Source organism: Taudactylus pleione, unplaced genomic scaffold (genome assembly GCF_031769625.1).
Source record: "Taudactylus pleione unplaced genomic scaffold, aTauple2 ptg000203l, whole genome shotgun sequence".
Classification (NCBI taxonomy): domain Eukaryota; kingdom Metazoa; phylum Chordata; class Amphibia; order Anura; family Myobatrachidae; genus Taudactylus; species Taudactylus pleione.
In genome coordinates, this window is record NW_028284605.1 from 9,863,394 (window position 1) to 9,883,708 (window position 20,315).

At 48.2% G+C, this 20,315-nt stretch overlaps 1 protein-coding gene across 2 annotated transcripts in view; it reads left to right on the forward strand.

Annotated features, from left to right (window-relative positions):
- Positions 1-360: 360 nt before the first annotated feature.
- The window catches only part of SLC46A1 (solute carrier family 46 member 1), a 45,639-nt gene continuing 25,684 nt past the window's right edge, over positions 361-20,315 (forward strand). For both annotated transcript variants that reach the window (XM_088477811.1, XM_088477812.1), the window contains exon 1: positions 361-476. The gene's annotated coding sequence lies outside the window, so the exon portion shown is untranslated. The remainder of the gene's footprint in view (positions 477-20,315) is intronic.

A 20,315-nucleotide genomic window follows, 5' to 3' on the forward strand; every position in this document is an offset into this window, starting at 1 on the left:
CCCTGAGGAATGAGTTTAGGAAATACTGCACTTAATGTGCCCTGATGCTCAGTCCCTACATCAGTGGCGTCACAATGGGGGTGCGGGCCACACCAGGTGTCACCCTCCAAAGGGGTGACTCCAAAAACCGCACACATGTGCGCACCCCTCCCCCGCCACCACACTCCTGCCCGCACCTTACTGCATCCGCTGCCGCCATAGGCGGATTCAGGGTGGAGCACCAAGGCACGTTCCCTCCCGAGCATTTTTTGTAATTTTTTTTATTGTAATTGCTGCATGGCAGCTCCTGTTTTAGCTGCTGCTACTGGCAGTCGGATATGCATCAGTGTGCTCTGAGGCTGAGCCTAAGATGCTCCGCCTTCTCTGTGAGATTCCCGGGCATGGCTGCTCGTTTTGTCACGTTTATGGGAGGCTGAGTGAGCAGTACACACTACAGAGCCAACTCGGATGGAAGACCCAGCAATCACCAGCATCAGGTAAGGAAGTTTTTGTTTTTTTAAACAAGTGTATGGTTATATTATTGGTGCCGCTGGTGTTGGTAAGGCGCGAGTTTTGTAAGTGCTGGTGATGGGGTGTACTGTAACTGCTGCTGGTGTTGGGTAGGGGGGTGCACTATAACTGCTGCTGGTGTTAGGTAAAGGAGGGGGGTATACTGTAACTGCTCCTGGTGTTGGAGAGGGGGTGTGTGTACTGTAGATATAAGGTATATAGATACAGCGCTAGATATATATGAATATGTTATATAAAAAGTTATGTGGAACGGATTGTGAATGGTGAAAAAAGGCACATTTATTATTCAGAGCACAACTTCTTTGTGTTGTTACCTATTATGCTATAGAGATTAACTCAGAATTTTAATCCATATTATTTTACTATTGCCGCATGATTATTATATCAGCTGTGTTTTAATAAATGTGCCTTTTTTCACAATCCGTTCCACATCACTTTTTATATGACATATTCATATATATCTAGCGCTGTATCTATATACCTTGTATCTATTTCTATATTTTGAGGTTGACTAGCCTCTCTTTCATACAGCTGCTTCAGAAAAGCTATCCTCTGCAGCGCCCGCTTCTGAATTACTTGGTAGTTCCTCTTTCTTGGGTGTGTGTACTGTAACTGCTGCTAGTGTTGGGGAGGGGGGTGTATTGAAACTTCTGCTAGTGTTGGGGAGAAGGGGGGTGTATTGAAACTGCTGCTAGTGTTGGGGAGAAGGGGGGTGTATTGAAACTGCTGCTAGTGTTGGGGAGGGGTGTGTGTACTGTAACTGCTGCTAGTGTTGGGGAGAGGGGGGGTGTACTGTAACTGCTGCTAGTGTTGGGGAGAGGGGGGGTGTATTGAAACTGCTGCTAGTGTTGGGGAGAGGGGGGGTGTATTGAAACTGCTGCTAGTGTTGGGGAGAGGGGGGGTGTATTGAAACTGCTGCTAGTGTTGGGGAGAGGGGGGGTGTATTGAAACTGCTGCTAGTGTTGGGGAGAGGGGGGGTGTATTGAAACTGCTGCTAGTGTTGGGGAGAGGGGGGGTGTATTGAAACTGCTGCTAGTGTTGGGGAGAGGGGGGGTGTATTGAAACTGCTGCTAGTGTTGGGGAGAGGGGGGGTGTATTGAAACTGCTGCTAGTGTTGGAGTGTACTGTAACTGCTGCTGGTGTTGGGTAAGGGAGGGGGGTGTACTGTGACTGCTGCTGGTGTTGGGTAAGGGAGGGGGGTGTACTGTGACTGCTGCTGGTGTTGGGTAAGGGAGGGGGGTGTACTGTGACTGCTGCTGGTGTTGGGTAAGGGAGGGGGGTGTACTGTGACTGCTGCTGGTGTTGGGTAAGGGAGGGGGGTGTACTGTGACTGCTGCTGGTGTTGGGTAAGGGAGGGGGGTGTACTGTGACTGCTGCTGGTGTTGGGTAAGGGAGGGGGGTGTACTGTAACTGCTGCTGGTGTTGGGTAAGGGAGGGGGGTGTACTGTAACTGCTGCTGGTGTTGGGTAAGGGAGGGGGGTGTACTGTAACTGCTGCTGGTGTTGGGTAAGGGAGGGGGGTGTACTGTAACTGCTGCTGGTGTTGGGTAAGGGAGGGGGGTGTACTGTAACTGTTAGGTAAGGGAGGGGGGAGTGTGTGACTGCTGCTGGTATTGGGGTGTTGGTCAAGGGGGGATGGTAACTCTGGGTGCTGCTGGGGTTGGGGTGTTGGTAGAGGGCGTAAATGTGTATCTGGGTTCTGCTGGTGTAACACATCACAAAACCTACCCGGGAAACCCTCCCCTGGCGGCAGTGCATGTACAGTCAGCAGGACTGCACATGCGCAGTATCCCTGACAACACTCCGGGCACATCAAAGGAACGGGCTCCCCCTGCCCCTTCATGTGCCGAAAGATACATCCCTACCCTATGATTGCATCTTGCAATGCGATCATGGGTGGTAGTGTCATGCCCAGATCGTATTGCAAATGCCATAATACATAAATGGGCCCCTAAGTACAGCTTAGATTGAATTGAAAGTAACTATAGGTGGTGCTGAGGTTGGGGTGCTAGAGGGGGAGTTTGCCTCTGGGTGTTACTGAGGTTGGGGTGTTAGAGGGGGAGTTTGCCTCTGGGTGTTACTGAGGTTGGGGTGTTAGAGGGGGAGTTTGCCTCTGGGTGTTACTGAGGTTGGGGTGTTAGTGGTGGAGGGAATGTGTCTCTGTTTGGTGGTGGTTGGCTTGTTGGTAGGGGGACACCAACCATTATCTTGCCTCCAAGCCACTGTTATGAACTTACACCACTGCTTTGTGCATACAGTATAAATAGGAGCCATCAGACACGATGCACAGATGAAGCAGTCTGCGTAGCTAGCCATGGCAAGCGGAAGTTGAGAGACTTGAGGAGAGGTGAGGTCAGGGCCACCCCTAAAATTATGCTGGGTACGTAGCTGGGGAGGGCGCCACAGCCAGACATGCGCCACCACAGTTAGTTACAGAGTCACTGTTACTCACTCTGTCCCCTGCCTGCCCCTGACACTAACACCCGTGACAGGACAAGAGCACCATTACCCAGCCTGCAGCAATGTGTGACACAGTGCCTTTATAACAACCTGTGCACCGAATGCCAGGACAGGGCAGGGGCTTAGATTTCCCCTCCAGAGCACCGCGAGCGCCAAGAGCTGAAGCAGCTGTGGCACAGTGCCACTAAGAAGTGCTTATTTGCCTATGTATGTGCTGGGGGCAGGCTGGTGAAAAGCAGTCTGCTGGGTCCATGCTGGCAGAAACGTGCCCTCAGGTGAGTGGGAAGTGTGGGTTGCGTGTATCCAGCAGCAGCAGGAGGGACTTGGAGGGGTAACATGGTGTCACACAGGAGGCCCTTACTACACCTTTTGGCTTCCTTCTCTCTCCCGGTGCGCTGGGCATGCCTCCAGCATAACAAAAATATGATGTGGCTTGTGGGTATGGCATTTCCCTTGAGACCACGCCCCCTTAATTTTTATCAATACACCTGGGGGACCGAAATATATTTTCGCATAACAAAAATATAGGGCTCAGGTCGGCCCTGGGTGAGGTAGAAAGACTAAGACTATGAAGCTGTTTTTAACATAAAATAATGTAGCTCCTATGTACTAATGGCATAATGCAGGAGATTTCACAAAATTCTCCTGCAAAGTGTTATTAGCACTGCAGATCGCAGCCTCCATTATTATCAATGAGGACTACAATCTGACCCCTATGTACTAAACTTTTTGGAGTTTAGCCCCAGTAGTTTACACGAACTTCAGATTTTTGATCTCTCTCTCTCTCTCTCTCTCTCTCTCTCCCAGCCCCCAGCCAACTTCGGAAGCTCACACTATGCGTTTTGCGCAGTGTCAGCTTCCCCCGGAGAAGTTCTGTGAAAGACTTCTACAATTTGCCGGGGACCACACAGCTGATCACTGGGGACGGCTCCCGACTCTGCTCTGCCTGTCCAATTTCTCTGCCTACTACAAATTCCCTTTAGTAAATTTATGTGAAACTAAAATAATTTGAAAAGGGTGTGAAAACACCCTTTTTCACTTTATTTTTGTCAAAATAATGTTAATAAATAGAGCCCTTAGTCTATTGAAGAGTTGTGACAGACTAATAAAAGTAGATAGCTTTAATTATTTTTAAGTGGCCTAACATTTGAGTCTCAGTTGGTGGCATAAGTGCAGAGAGTGCATCTAAATTTAATTTCTCGCTCAAAATCCATAAAGCGTCTAGGGACCTAGGCGACCCCGGACCATCTACTTTAAAATTTCATACCAGAACTTCTACTTACTAATATCAGTCACTGAGCTGCTCAAAATATAAGTGGGATGTTAATTTGCTAAACCATTTGGCACGACAAGGTGTACGTTATGTATTCACAGCAGACATGTGGGGTCATATCCCCACTCCCATATGCAACCACGCCCCCTCCCTAGTCATTGTGCCCCTCCTGTCATTTTTTTCTGGTTCCGCCCCTGGCAACCGCCACCACACTCCTGCCTGCATCCACTAGTCCGCTACCAGCTACCACCACCCCAACATGGGGGAGTGGGGGGGAGGAAGTGCAGTACAGACTGGCGGCGGCAGTATTTTGGGCCAGTCCGTCGGACTGTCCTCTCTCGTCTACCCAGAATGCTGGGAGGAGCACAGTGTGATTGCTGGATTGCACAGAGCAGCGAATCTTGGTTCCGATTTTTTTTATTTTTTGATGGAGGAGGGGGGTGGTCACCGTGCTTTATAACACCGGGTGACACCAACCCTAGTGACGCCTCTGCCCTACATGTAGCTGCTGGGCACCATTAACCATTGAGGTATCGGCAGCCTGGTCAAGCTGCAGCACTGTATGGTGGCGGGAGTGAGCACTGGGCGATCTGGCTCTGTATTGACTGGGGCCTCTCTCAAATGTTGGAGGGTGAGCCGTCCCCTTGCCTCCCCCTCTTCCCAGTTCTGGTGCATATCCTTCGTAATCTAGTGGCCCCAACACTCACAGACCGTTTAGCTGCTGTTACAAACCCCAAACCTCCACATCCCAACCAAATAACACCCCCTCCCCATCCCAACGGAGACCGAAAACACACCCAAAACCTTCATCAAATATATGAACACAACTTATTACCACAGGAAGACCAAATTTACCCCCCAATTTCACAAATAACACCCTTCCCTGGGGAGCCCCAGAAACCCCACGGAAATTGTCACACCCCCCAGGTAAAAGTAGATGAGTACTAAACTAAGAAGGACGACAGGTGAGCAGCTGGGTTTTGTATTGGAAAAGCTTGCCTAGCATAGGTTACAGTGGGGGGAGGGGGATGCAGAGAATAAGGCACAGATAAGGGCAGTGTGGTCAGCCTATAGGAATGAGCGTGGGGAGATTACCTGAGGGTTATACATAAGGTGAGGAGGTCACAGTCGTCTCCCTCTTTGTTCAGAACTCCAGCAGAGATAGCTGAAAAACAATCCAGCAGAGATACAGCAGAAAGAGCCCAGCAGTCTGCAGCTGCACACCATGCCCCAGCCACACAGAAACACCCCCCCCCCCCTCCCAGGTGCTTAATAGAGGCAGCACAGTTCCTTTCATCACTGTGCCAAGTAAAAGGAAGCCACCAGGAGCCTTTTACACTTCCAACTGAGGCAGTACAGTTCTCCCCTAGTCAGGTCCGTCCCACTGTGACATCGCTGCCCCCTCACCAGTCCCCCCTTGTAACCTGTGTTTTCGGAGAGGCAGTAAGCCAGGTGGTCACCCGCCACCTGGTCTAGGGCTCCCCTGCTGCAGAGGCTTAGTCACGGTCGCGGCAGAGTGACACAGTAACGGCAAACCTCACAACCCAAGTCGCGCCAGCAAATTTTGGACCAATGATAATCAAAACAATTATGATAAATTCTAACAACATTCATTTTAATTAAAAGTCCAAAAGATTTATTAAAGAAAGGATTGTGCTTAGGCCTACCTTCCATCTTTAGGTACAGTCATATATGGTGTTGTCCACACTACTTTTGATCAGCAGCCACAAGCCAGAGAGAGTGGAGTCAAAATTGCGATGGGGTTGATGCAGGATCAGAGAAGAGGGAGGGGGCAGGGGTCAGAGGCATGGGGATTGGTGATCAGAGGAAAATATGGGGAGTGGTAATCAAAGGAACACATGGAGAGGAATAATTGGGGAGAGGGGTTCAGAGGCACACTTGGGGAGGGATGGGAACAGAGGCACACTTGATTAGTGAAGATGGCAGAGGCACACTTGGGAAGGAAGGGGTCAGAGGCATACTGGGTAATGAGGATGGCAGAGACAGATTTGGGGATGGAGGGGGTCAGATGGTAAACTTGTGCCACTGTGCACCTCTATTACTGGGCAGTATGGCAGGCACAAGAGGCAGGTACAGTAGAAGCAATGGACATTGCAGAGGGAATAAAGGAGGACAGTGGGCGGCAGGGAAAAGGTGGAGCCGATGGTTAGACTGAAATCTCCATCCTCCTATGAGAGGAGGACCTAAGGCATGCAACTCCCATGCCCCACCCCCCAGAAACAGTTAAAATACAAGGGGGGAGATGTATTAAGCTCTGGAAAGTGATAAAGTGGAGAGCTCCTAACTTTAATTTTTCAAACCCAGCCTGTAACATGACAGTTGGGAGCTGATTGGTTGGTCATTTATCACTCTCCACTTTATCACTTTCCAGAGCTTAATACATCTGCCCCAAGATCATCTACATGCTGCGGGTGCCCCTCTGAGCCCGGGCCCAGTACATTAGTACTAGTTGTACCCACTCTGATAGCATCCCTGCTCTACCATAAAGCGTTTTGCAGGGCAAGGATGTGCGATGTGCCTGACTCCCTAACAGCCTATCATACACTGGCACAACAGAATTAAAGAATCAGTGTACATTTTTCATCATAGGTGAACTGTATATTGCACCCAGTTTTCGTTTTGGCTGGGGTACACTCTTTTGCCTCTGCCTCTACCTCCTTCTCATCCTCCTCCACTAACTCATGAGGCACCCCCTAAACCACCTCCTCCTCCTCACTGCTAAACTGTCCCTCAATCCTCCTCCCAAACGCCATCCTCCAACACACAAATGACAAACTATACTTAATACTGGGAAAATAAACACAGAACACACAGATACTAGAACACACCACTTACACACAAATAAGACAGGACAGACAGATCATAGACAAGGACCAAGAGTTTACAAAATAAATATAAGAAACAAGACTCAAAAATTAAACTCAAATTCAACACTCACCAAAATCTGACCACCAAACTCCAAACACTACTCTGCTCTCTCCTATACCTATCTCCTTCCAAAACCTCAGAGAAAAAAATGCAAATCTACGATTATACAGGGCTAGAAATCATAGGTATGCGGAGGGACCAGCACAGGGGGGTGCAGTAATGGGAACCCCCCTTTCCTGTCGGACATTGGACTACTTCACTTATCTCCTGGTTAAGTCTGTCTGCGTTAATTTCCACACTCCACATGTAGAAATTAGGCTATTCATCAAAGTCTGAAAGTTTTGTATTTTCGGAATTTGATGGTGTTCCTATACGCCATTCGCAGATGGCGTATAGCGGGTTACACTTACCTGCTTTCAGCATGAGCAGGTCCTCCTCGGCTCCCTCTGTCGCTCCCTGGTCCCAGCTCCGGCTACTGCTCTGACACAGACTGTATTCTCCTGGCAGAACACAGTAAAGTTTAAAAAGGTCTGCGGTTGCAGCCTGTGACAGGCGGCCAGGAAGGTGGGGGAGTAGAGCGGAGGGGAGGGGGGGGGACGGTCGGACAGAGAATGATGAATAGACCCCTTGGAGAGATATAAAGTGGAGAAGTTGCCTAAAGCAACCAATCAGCTTCTTAAGCTGGGTACACATTGGAGCGATGTCAGCATGATACATAGTATCCGACCGAGTTATAACGACATATTGGCCGCATTGCTCAGTGTGTACGGCCAATATGCGCGCTCACGCGGACACATGCGACATCATCTGACCAGCCATGCTACACGTCCAACCAGACGATGTAGCAAACTGCCCCGTTGCAGGTAATGAAGGACGGAATGAAGGTTTGTTCCGTCGTTCATTACCTCGTTCTGATGTGTGCCCAGGATCTGATATGTCGGGCTAACATATTGGCTGAGTACACATCGCTCAGTGTGTATCCATCTTAACACACATTTCATAAACTGTGCTAGATAAATGATAGTTAGAAGCTAATTGGTTGCTATGGTCACCTTCTCCACTTTATCTCTCTCCAAGGCTTGACACATCTCCCCCTGCATCTGGAATGGGAATTCTATAAAGATGAATGAGCAAGCTTTGTCACAGATATTGGATTGCACTCAGGAGAACCCTGCAATATCTTAAAACAACTCAAGACACGAAACTGAAGACGTCAGAGAAAAATTACCCACAAGGCTATGTAAATGGCAATCCAGCTAGTGACACCAGTAATTGAAAGACAATTTCTTATGGGGGGATGGAAAGCAAGCATCAGCTGCATTATTTATAGGACTAGAACATGGTTCCACAGTTTATAATTGGCAAAAAGTGATTTTGTTGTACTGTAGTAGTTATTAGAGGATCTTTGGTACCCAATAGCTCAACAAACAATGCTATACAAAGAGAAATAAGTGTGTAAGATCAATACTAGAAAAAAAGCATATTCAACATCTTCATTATCTATTTGTAAAGAGACACAAAACTCCACAGTGACAGATATTCAAAAATAGAAATCATATAAAATACAGTTGCACGTATAATGAGAACAAAATACAGCATGATGAAGGAAATGTAGACATACTGTAAGAGTATAGAGTACTCACTTGTGAGAGCTTATCATCTAGAACACAGGGCCCGATTCAGACCCGGTCGCAAGGCTGTGTTCGCACGCAGCTGTCCGCATCCAAAGTATGCAAATCCCGCTATCTGTAGCAAGACATTAGCACGCCCACTATGTATTGCCGTGCGATCGCGGTATGTATTTAGACGTCCACCAGCCTGACACAAGACGCCCACTTTCCCTTAGTAACATACGTCATCTCCAGGAAGTGTATTAAACAATCGGTAACATCGGCTGACTTCGGACCCATACACAGCATTTGTGGCTGACTATACCCTACCACAAGCACTGCGAGTGCTGCTGTGTTTATTTCAGCCATCTGACGTGTACGCTGACGATGCAACTTAATTATGCACGCCCCTGAAATGGCATTCCGACACACAGACACGCCTGCGTTCGCACCACCACACCCTCGTTACCATCGACCATCCCCTGTCACCACCCACAAACTGCACAACCTGTCACTCATGCTTGCGGAGCATCTGTGTACAGGGTGTGAATGCTTGCCACACGCATGGACTAGTTCGTGCACGTGCACTGCATCTTGTATGCATGCGCAGATTGCAAACATCGGCAGGCTGCGTGCAAATGCAGCCTTGCGACCGGGTCTGAATCAGGCCCACAATGCGATCGTGTTTCGATACTATGAAACTGACTGCTATTTAATAAACAATTTTTTTTACTTCACAGTCCTGGGCAATGTCATGGATTATTTATTGCTAATAAATGTAAAGTAAGATAACCCTTGCCATGGTTCTCTGGAAAAAGTAATAAAAAGAAGAATCAGATCAGGCGTGACTAATACAAAACTTCTATTAATTATCACAGCAGTTATAACACAATTTCTTATCAAAACCACAAAGTGAGAACATGCAAAATTAATTATTATTACTGAGAAAATAAGCTACTTTATTATCAATGCATGTTGATTATTATTAATTAGACTATGAGTTTCTTAATCAACCACACCTTATCTAACTGCATGATTCTCCATTAGGTTGTGTCAGCAGTCATGATCAGCAGTTTAGATTTTGGGGAAAATAAAAAAGCGAGCGGAGCTTCAGGGAATGCAACATACTTTCTACTCTTATTGGTCTCTTAGGGGTATAGATATATTATACATCTCCACTTCTATAAATCCGCACTTTACTAAATATACCCCTTACTAAAGTGCAAGCTTTTAGAAGTGGAGTTGTTGTCCATAGCAACCAATCAGATTCTAGCTCTTATATTCTAAAAGGTGCCAGATAAATGTTACAACAGAAAAAGTGGTGCGCTAATTCAAGCAGAGATCAATAGTAGATCACTGGCAGCTGACAGAGGGGGATTGCTACCTGAAAATCCCCAAAACAGAACAAAAAATAAAGAATGTGTCTGCGCCTGGGACTACTAAATAAATACAATTACTATAAACGTTCAGCTATAAGCTGTTTTATTAAAAATATCAAAGAACAACAATGTATAAAATACACAGAACTGCAGTGCCTGAAATAGATACCAAATTGGTTACAAAGCATGCATAATGTAGCACTAATAAAAAACAACAATATGGACCTGATGTCTCATAGAGGAATATGCTGATAAAAAATATATATCTCAGCGCAAAAAAGTCCCATATGAATATTGTAAACGATGATAAAAATACTCCTTATACGATATGAACACAGAGTCTTTATCCTGAATAGGGGATTGCTGTGATCCCTCAATAGTGAAAGGGTCACTCACCACTCCAACTGAGACAGCTTGGTGATGGATAACAAGATCCCAAATGGTGTTTTGAAGCGTGGTGACCTGGCGTCAGTAATCCTGTAACGTTCCCAGGAAAACCGACCGGGCACAGTGAGAGCCTGGGGGGAATGCCGCAGCAGCTTTATCCACGCGGATCCACCACGATGTCAGTGTGGAAGTCTGCAGGTGGCATAGAGTCCGGCCAGCCAGCAGGACGTGATGAGAGTGAACTCAGTGATCCGTGATCCGCACTCCGTGCTCTCGTATGGTCACATCAAGCAGAGGCAGCAGGATATTGTGGTAGACACTTTATTCTTGCAGGAACATATGCAGTCCAGCAAAGACCTTGACGCGTTTCTCCCCTTTAGCAGGGTTTTTTCAAAAGGCAAGATGCTAGATAAATGTTAACTAGAATCTCATCGGTTGCTATGGGCAACATCTCCACGTCTAAAAACCCGTACTTTAGTAAATATACCCCATATTGTCTACCTGCAGTCGTATTACAAGAGGTTATTAGTCAGGGTCGGACTGGTTCACAGGGGTACAGGGGAAATCTCCGGTGGCTCCACTACCTGAGGGTTCACCTCCTCTTATAGATTCCAGTTTGTGCACTTGATTTACACATTGTTAAGCTGGCCATCCACTATATAATTTTCTGTAAGATATCTGTCCAATCTGACTGGTTGGAATGAAAACCTGGTAATGTATGGGAGCAAATGACAGTCGTCCATTTGCTCACAAACACTGGAAAACAGCCAAAAATAGTTGTTCAGATAAATTGGTTATAACACAGAAATGTAACCAATTTGAACTATTTTTTTTTTTGTCCTTTTTTCAGTTTAAAACCATATGATCGACTGTCATTTGCTCCCATACATTACCAGGTTTTCATTCCACCCAGCCAGATTGGTCAGATATCTGACAGAAAATTGTATAGTGGATGCCCAGCTTAACTCTATTAGAGGGTTAGTTACCAAGTGGAGCAGGACCACGGATGAACATGCCATCTTGTTGCCTGTGGGCATTAGCATAATGAACACAATTCATGCCAGTGACTGGAATGACATTGTAGCTCTGCATGAACTCACTAACCTACAATTAAGTCAATCCAGTGGTAAGAGCTTAGATAGTTGATATTTTGTTTTACAATGCAGTGTTCTTCCCAGGCTGTTTTCTGCAGGCGCATCGCCCGGCAGAAACAGCCTGCCACCCGGCACTTTTCCCCGCTGTCCCCCGCTGTGGAACGCTGGCCTCTGAAGTGACCGGAGGCTAAAGAAGCCTCTGATCGCTTCAGAGGCCAGCGTTCCTAGTGATGCAGTGTGCGGGTGACGTCATGACGTCACCCGCAACGTGAGGAGCCTGCCCTGCGCATCTGCTGGATCTAGTTAGATCCAGTCAGCGTGAGGCAGCGGGAGCGGCCAGCAAGTAAAGGTAAGTGCTGGGCTGGGGCCAGGACCAGTCTGGGGGCACTGCATAAGGGACACTATTAAACCTGGGGGCACTGCAAAAGGGGCCAGCCTGGGGGCGCTGCATAAGGGACACTATTAAACCTGGGGGCACTGCATAAAGGGCCAGCCTGGGGGCACTGCATAAGGGACACTATTAAACCTGGGGGCACTGCATAAGGGGCCAGCCTGGGGGCGCTGCATAAGGGACACTATTAAACCTGGGGGCACTGCATAAAAGGCCAGCCTGGGGGCACTGCATAAGGGAAACTATTAAACCTGGGGGCACCGCATATCGGGCCAGCCTGGTAGCACTGCATAAGGGGCCAGTCTGGGGGCACTATTTAAGCCTGGGGGCACTACATAAGGGCACTACTTCAGCCAGGGGGCAATGCATAAGGGCAAAGTTAAACTCCAGGGGGCAATGCATAAAGGGAAAAACTACAGGGGGCACTGGATAATAAGGCACTTTTGACTGAGAGCTAGTGGGGAAGCAGCCTGAGACCTGTTGGGCTGGATTGGCAAGGGAGATACCCCTTTTCCCGGCGCGCGCATAATTGCGAAGGCCCCCATCCAGCTACTTTTGGATGCCACCTGGCTGGAAAAAATTTCTGGGGAGAACACTGCAATGGCATATATTTGACCTTTACTAGACCTAGTGTGGTTCTCATTGAGTTTTAGACACTACCTGGTCAGTACTGGGGGAAGATGTTTCAAACCTTTGAGAGAGATAAAGTACCAACCAATCAGCTTCTAACTGCCATTTTACAGGCTTTGGTCATAAAATGACAGTTAAGCCAGGTACACACTAGACCAGTGGTTCCCAAACTGTGCGCCGTGGCACTCTGGGTTGCCTTGGGACAATTGCAGGGGTGCTTCAGGTTTGTGGTCCAGCAACAAATCAAATTATTTATGGTCAATGTAAAGTAAATATGTGAACAAGCAGAAGTGCAAACCTGTCCCCCACCACATAACTGACCCTAAGGATGACAGGTCAGCACAATTTACTTCACTTTACTATTTTACAAAAAAAAAAAATATGAACAAACTTAAACTTAGGGCTGCCATGAAAACAATGCTGATACTCTAGGGCACCGTGACTCAAAAATGTTTGGGAATCACTGCTCTAGACAATATGTTGTCCGATCCACATATTGTCCACATCAGGCAGTGTGTACCTGCTATGTTGCAGACGATATGCGTTCCCAGGCATTGTCTGTGACATTGCCCAGTGTATCTCCATGCAGGTCCGATGGCGAAATCAGCGGGGGCCATGCTGCCAGATGCAGCATGGCACCCGCCGTCGCTGCCAGCAACTGCAAATGTGTAGGCAATTGCCGATGCCGACACCCCTGCCAGGATCCGCCGCTCACTATATCGGCTGGGTACACACACAGGGGGAGGGTAGTGGATACTAATTAGCCAGGCCCAGGCTTGTAGGAGGGGCCCTGCGAGGGCCAGGTCCAGCGCCGCCCCTCCTCCCTCCTACGTCACAGCACCCCAGCACACGCTGCTGTGTGCTGGGATGCCCTAGGAGACTGCTCACAGCTGCTAAGCACACTGATTGCGCCCCCACTGGCTGTGCACCGGGCTGTGGGGGCTCACAGCGCCCACATCCCCAGCGCGCATGTTTTCTGGGTTTTTTCGCCTAAGGGGGCATGGCCACACCTCCACGATTAGGCCACACCCCCTTACCCAGGCCCGGCTCTTGGCACGCCTGGGCACACACCGATAAGTGTGTACCCATCATTAGAAGCTGATTGGTTGGTACTTTATCTCTCCACTTTATCTCTCCAAGGTTTGCTACATCTCCCCCTCTGGTCCCTATAAGACATACAGTGCATTAATGTGGTGTATATAGGCAGGATCACCATCATGTGCTTATTTATTATACATACAGTCTGTTACATTATACTGCATTCATGGGTCTTTGGTGAATTCACTACAGAAGCAATCTGGTACATAATCATGCTTGCACTATCAGTATATACCATACCCTCCAACATTTCACAGTTAAAAACTGGTACAGAGGTGTGTCCACAGATATAGTAGGCGTGGTCATAGATAAAGGGGGCGTGTCCACATGTACTCTATACTGGAGGCAGCTGGCTCTGGCTGGTTACTGTTCACTTTGAAGTTCATCGCTATATACTGTATCACTAGGGACTTTGGGCCTGATTCAGACCCACTCGCGAGCGGCTGTCCGCTCGCAAGTGGGTCGATGGTCTGCACTGAGCATGCGCACGACGGAGGGAGCTCCGTCATGCGCATGCGCCAGACACGACGAGCGAAGGACTTTCCTTCGCTCGTTGTGTCCGATCAAAGGGGGCGTGCTGTCAATGTTGATTGACAGCACGCCCCCTTTGGTGGGCGTGCCGGGGGCGTGCCTCCCTGACGGGGGCGTTCCCACGGGAACGTCTCCCGTCAGAAGCCGGCCCACTGACATCACTAGTGATGTCAGTGGGAGTGATTTTGGCTCTGATAGAGCCAAAATCACTCCGGAGCTTGCGGTTGAAAACCTCAACCGCAGGCTCCGGCTCGCAATTTCGATGGTCGCGATGGGCACGACCATCGCGGCCATCAAAATGCACGCTCGTATAGCCTGTGGGTGGTGACCCACAGCTATACGAGCGTCCAGGAGGACGCTCCATGAAAATGGAGCCCGGCCCTCATGCAGAGCGTGCGCTCTGCTCAGAGCGTACGGCTCTGAATGAGGGCCTTTGTTTTTTTGAGTGCCTACGAACAAGCTGTGCTTTTTTTTTTTCTCTTACATGCTGCAAGTGCTGCTGGCAAGTAGTTGGACTCTCTTCCTTAAGTTCCTTCTCTACACACTGGCACTGGCTGGTTCATACTGTGTGAATAAACACAGACTCCCTGTACACTGGCTGGCGCTGGCTGGTTTAAAGCATACAGTGTGTACACCGGCGCTGGTGTGATGACGTCAGCGTCAGTACAGACAACAGAGAACCACGGGGGATGGAGCCGCCTGTCACTCAGCAGCGCTGCAGGGAGTCCTGTGTCCCCGCAGCGCTGCTAAAGAAATTGGGAGATTGTACCCACCAGGTACAAAACATTACAGCCTGTTTTCCGGTACAGACCATTAAAAAACGGTACTGTATCGACTAAAACGATATAGTTGGAGGGTATGATATACTATATAGCTTTATAAAGGGGCCCAGACCATGCACTCTCTAATGGTTAGCCAAGCCTTTGTGGTGGCTGGCCACACCCCCTCTGATGGCTGGCCACACACCCCTCTGATGGCTGGCCACACACCCCTCTGATGGCTGGCCACACACCCCTCTGATGGCTGTCCACACACCCCTCTGATGGCTGGCCACATCCCTTACATATGGGCTCCTACCATTGCATTCCCCTTTTGGGGCCGCAGTCTGACACTATTGGCAGCACAAAGTTTTAAGCTGAATCAGGAGAATGGTAGCTATTAACTTTTACTAAGAAAAACAGTGTAAAATCTTTGCTGATGGCACATACTAGTATGCATCAGTGATGTGCAGTCAGGTGAGGCAGAGCCTTTCCTGTCATATTTCAGTATACTCCAGAGTTTTGACTATAAAAATAAGAAAAATGTAAAGAAAATATTATAAATATCTTTTTTGTATTATTCTAGTAATTTTTATAGCCAAAACTCTGGAGTAAAAACTGTAATGGTGCATACACACGGTCAGATTTTTCTTCAGATCTGAACAATAACAATTTTAAAAATCATTCATATCTGAAAGAAAAATGTGATATGTGTGAAACGATGAACGATGCGCGTTCCCGTTTGTCAGATAACGATATCTGACATCTGATGTGTTTGCAGTCAGTTTTGGACGATTTCCATTCATTTTAATGCAGTCAAAAATTGTTCAATCGTTTGCAAATCGTTCATCTGACATATCTGACCGTGTGTATGCACCTTATGACAGATGAGGCACTGCCTCCCCTGTCTACCTTTTCCACACATCCCTGATCAAAACTCACCAAATTGCCAGCACTATACAGATGTGTCCACATACATGTATCCTCCGTGCACTACAAGTTGCATTACACATAATGTGTGAGTGCCGTGTGACTTGGTAGCGCTCAGTATGTTTTCCTGTGACTTTTTACCTTCAGATGCATCTTATTCAGAGTGGTGCGAATAGAACGCACAAGCAATTTCTGCTGATTAAAATGATATGCAGCATGCCTATGTCCTGTGTGTGACTACCGGTGTGCAATGCTACGTCAGCAGCTGTGACCACAGCAAGCCTGCACCTCCACCAACTTTATGTGGAGAATGAGACCAATTCCGGGGCTCTTACCCAGATAATTTCCTACTGCATGAAAAACAAAACAACCATGAATTCCACACTTTCCAATAGCTTCCACAAGAATAAGCAAAATACTATAGCATGAAGACCAAACCAACTTAACAGAAAACCGCACTATAGAGCAGACACTTGGCAGACAAAGGGGAAATGGATGTACAGTGGATAAAGCAATGTCTCACAAACCATATGGCCAAACCTTGTGGAGATGCATCTGTAATCAGAATGATCCTAAAAAGTCTACAAACAGCGATTATCAAGACAATAAACTATAATAAAAGACAGAGGGCCTGATTCAGCAAGCAATGCAAGTGACAGAACGCATGGTGCTAGCCGATGTTTGCAATCTGTGCATGCATATGCATTGCATTGTGCGTGTGCAAACAGGTAGCTGAGCACGGTAAGGGCTCTCTCAGAGTATGCAGAGAGCCCGCAGAGACCTTTGATGTTGTGGGTGGTGACGGGGGGATGGGCGGCCAAATGCAGGCATGCCTGTGCGTTCGCACGCTGTTACAGGGCATGCATAAATTAATCTCAGCAGCGCCGCACGCATGCCGGGTGCCTCTCTGCGTGCAGGAAGCTTTCAAGTCCGACGGCAGGGTCTGGTCTACCCTTAGCTTACACGCAGCTTCGATGGCACTGAATGTTCCTGATGTTTACGCTGTCAATCACGGCATATGTGGGCGGCTTTATGTTTTGCTGGGTGTCTGCTTCTTGTGCTGCGGTCTCCGTGCGTATGCATTGATTAGCATATTCTCGCAACGGCTGGGTGCGTGCGTCTGCTAGCGTGCATTCCTTGCTGAATTAGGCCCAGAAAGACATGACAAAGGGAGAGGATGGAATGAAGAAACTTAATGGGAAACGGGCCACCTAAGCCAATAAGAACCATCTCAAAAACCCTCAGAGATACTTTTTTTTTATTCCCACAAAAGTAAAAAAAATAGTTTGGCCAAATTCCTTCATGCTCCTCATAATAGTGAAAAGCCACAAATCTTGGTCAACCCCGCAAAGAGCGCCTAGTGCCCATTAGCAGTGTGAATGTAACCCCTATAAGATTTCCCTTGGCCTGATAATTGAATATCACTAACAGAACAACCTATCTCAACAGCACAAGTGGCAGCTCCTACCCTAAAGGACTACATTACATCACATGTAAGGATGCATCTAATCTTAGTGCCAGAAAGCAACACTTGAATACAACTGTGAACTGAAGTTTAGTAAGAAGGACACCATATGCATGGAACAGTCAATGTGAGCAGTGAGATGGGAAGAAAGCGGTAAACTGATTTGACAAAGCTATAGGACATTCTAAAAATTATTCTATGTACATATTCACTTAAGTTAAGGTCGAACAAGCAGGGGGTGTGTCGCAGTAGAGGGGGCGCAGTCGGGACGTGACCACGTAATAGCGTCATTTTGGCCCCGCCCCTGCTACACAATGCTGCGATTCAGCACAAATCGCATCAACTGCCCCCCTGCTGCGGGGGTTTGTCTGGGATTCGCGGGGATGTCTGGGGGGCCGGCAGCCGGCTGGGAGGTTTACCTACTTTTCTGGGGGGACAGGGGCGCCACACAATTTTCGGGAGAGTAGGTAAGTATGGTTTGAGCAGAGTAGGATGATATGTAGCTCACCAGCTGGTGAGTGTATGCGGATGCAGGCAGGGCCGCCATCAGGGGGGGCTCTGCCAAGTCTGGAGTCCTGGGCCCGTCCAGGGACAGACTTACCAGTGATCAGGGGCAGGCTGGACCGGGGGGGGGGGCAGCAGAGTGTCATTTATGATTCGGTATGATTCTGGCCATCTGCTTGACATCTGGCAGGCTGAGGCTGCAGCAGAGACAGAATCTGGCTGCCCCCATAGTAGGCTACAGAAAGATGGCTGCCATCGACCAATGGGGAGCCAAGTTTCCTTTCCAAGGGACCCAAGGGGCTGGAAAGGGCATGGGGGCGGGGCTTATCGAGGGAAAGAAGATGAATAGGTGAGTAAGGGTACTATACTATACTGCCAGTCAGATTTAGGTCACACATTACTATATACTGGGGGGAGGGGGGGACACTGACAGGAAGAGGGGAGTGTGTGTGTGGGGGTACACCTTCAGGCAGAGAGGAATGTGTAAGGATCACAAAGAGACAGGGGATGTGTGTGTGGGGCAGTCACTGACAGCCAGAGGGGAGTGTGTGTGTGGGGGTACACCTACAGGCAGAGAGGAATGTGTGAGGATCACAAAGAGACAGGGGATGTGTGTGTGGGGCAGTCACTGACAGCCAGAGGGGAGTGTGTGTGTGGGGGGGTCACTGATATACAGAGTGGAATGTGGGGGGATCGCTGAGAGAGAGGGGAATGTGGAGGAGATCACAGACAGAGATGGGAATGATTAGGGGATTACTGAGAGAGAGGGGAATGTTGAGGGGATTGCTGAGAGAGGGGGGAATGTGGGGGGATCGCTAAGAGAGAGGAGAATCTGTAGGAGATCGTTGAGAGAGGGGAATGTGTGGGGGTGTCACTAAGACGGGGGAATGTGGATTGCTGAGATAGAGGTGAATATTGGGGGTTCACAGAGAAACGTGTGTGGTGGGGATTACAGCTGCCTGGTACAATAAAGTTTTTTTTTTTTTTCTTTTTGAGAAAAGGTGCACATGATGTAATGACATCACGTGTGCCACACCACCAACAGGAACCAGCCGCAGCGTGAGGAGCAGCCAAAAGACACAGGAGAAGGTAACTGTCTGTGGGCTGTAAGGGCTAGGTGCAAGGGCTGCCTGGAGAGAATCGGTATGTAATGCCGTCGGACCAAATACCGATGGCGGGAGCTCGAACAGTGAAGATCCCGACTAGGGGCCGTATTCAATTAGTTTTGCATCCGCAATAAAGTTTCACCTACCCGACTATTCGCCTACATCGCGTGTTCTGGACGCAAAAACTTATCGTGCACGTCCCAGCTTTTCACCGTATTCAGTTGCAAAACAGGTGAAAACAACAAGCGGCAAATGCAGAACAGGCGGAAAGTACTGTCAGAATTGGGGGAATCACTCTGTACCCCAGAAAAAGTTGGGCTGACTTCGTAAATCATTATGGTAGTTTAGTATTAGAACTAGTTAGGGTACTTAAGTGGTGGTAATTGCTTGCTATTAGCGTCTTGGTAAAAATGGTGAAGAATGGCATAAGACAGTGTTTTTTGGAGAAAATAAGTAGTTCCATCAAATTTGGGGTTTTTGAAAATGGGTGCTAGCATATTTTGTGAAGTTTTAGAAAAAGTGAAATTCCTCCTGCATACAAGCACCTGCAATCCCAAAAACACTTGCCCCCTTCTTAGAGCACCCCCAGAGCCTTATTTCACTAGATTTTGAAGATGTCCCCCCATTTCATTTTCGCCCAAAATTTCTAAGGTGTTTTTTGTGGTGTTCCTGTTTTTTTTTCTTCTTTTTTTGGGTGAATTGATCTTTGGGGGGGTGTACCAAGGGTTCTGAGAGGTTTCACAACATCTGCACCCCAAAATATAGATATAGCTATTCTGTGGAAAAAAGTATCGCCTATTTCAGTGCATTGACTTTTCGCATAGGCGAAAACGCAAAGGAATTGAATACGGAGAAAAAAAACCATGCAAAATGTTTGCAAAAAAACATGCGAAAACGGCTTTTCGGTCCAAATTGAATACGGCCCTAGGGCTGGTAAGTACCCTAACCCTACCCTCTGCCCCCTCTAACCCTAACCCTCCCTTATTGGTGCCTAACCCTAACCTATCCCCAGTGGAGCCTTACCCTAACCCCCCCTTCCCGCACCATAAACCTAGCCCTACCTGAAAAATCGTGAGCCTCTCGCAACTTCCGGGAGAGTAGGCATGTATGGGCCCTTTAGAACGTAAGCTCTTACGAGCAGGGCCTCTACCCTCTTATGCTCTGTTACATATCCAGGTGTTATGGTCAGGGGCGCCGAGAAGGGGGGGGAGTGGGTACTGTTGGCCCGGGCTTCCTGAGGGGCCCGGGTCCGGCGCCGCCCCCCCCTCCCTTCTCTCTCCCACACAGAAGCCCAGCACACA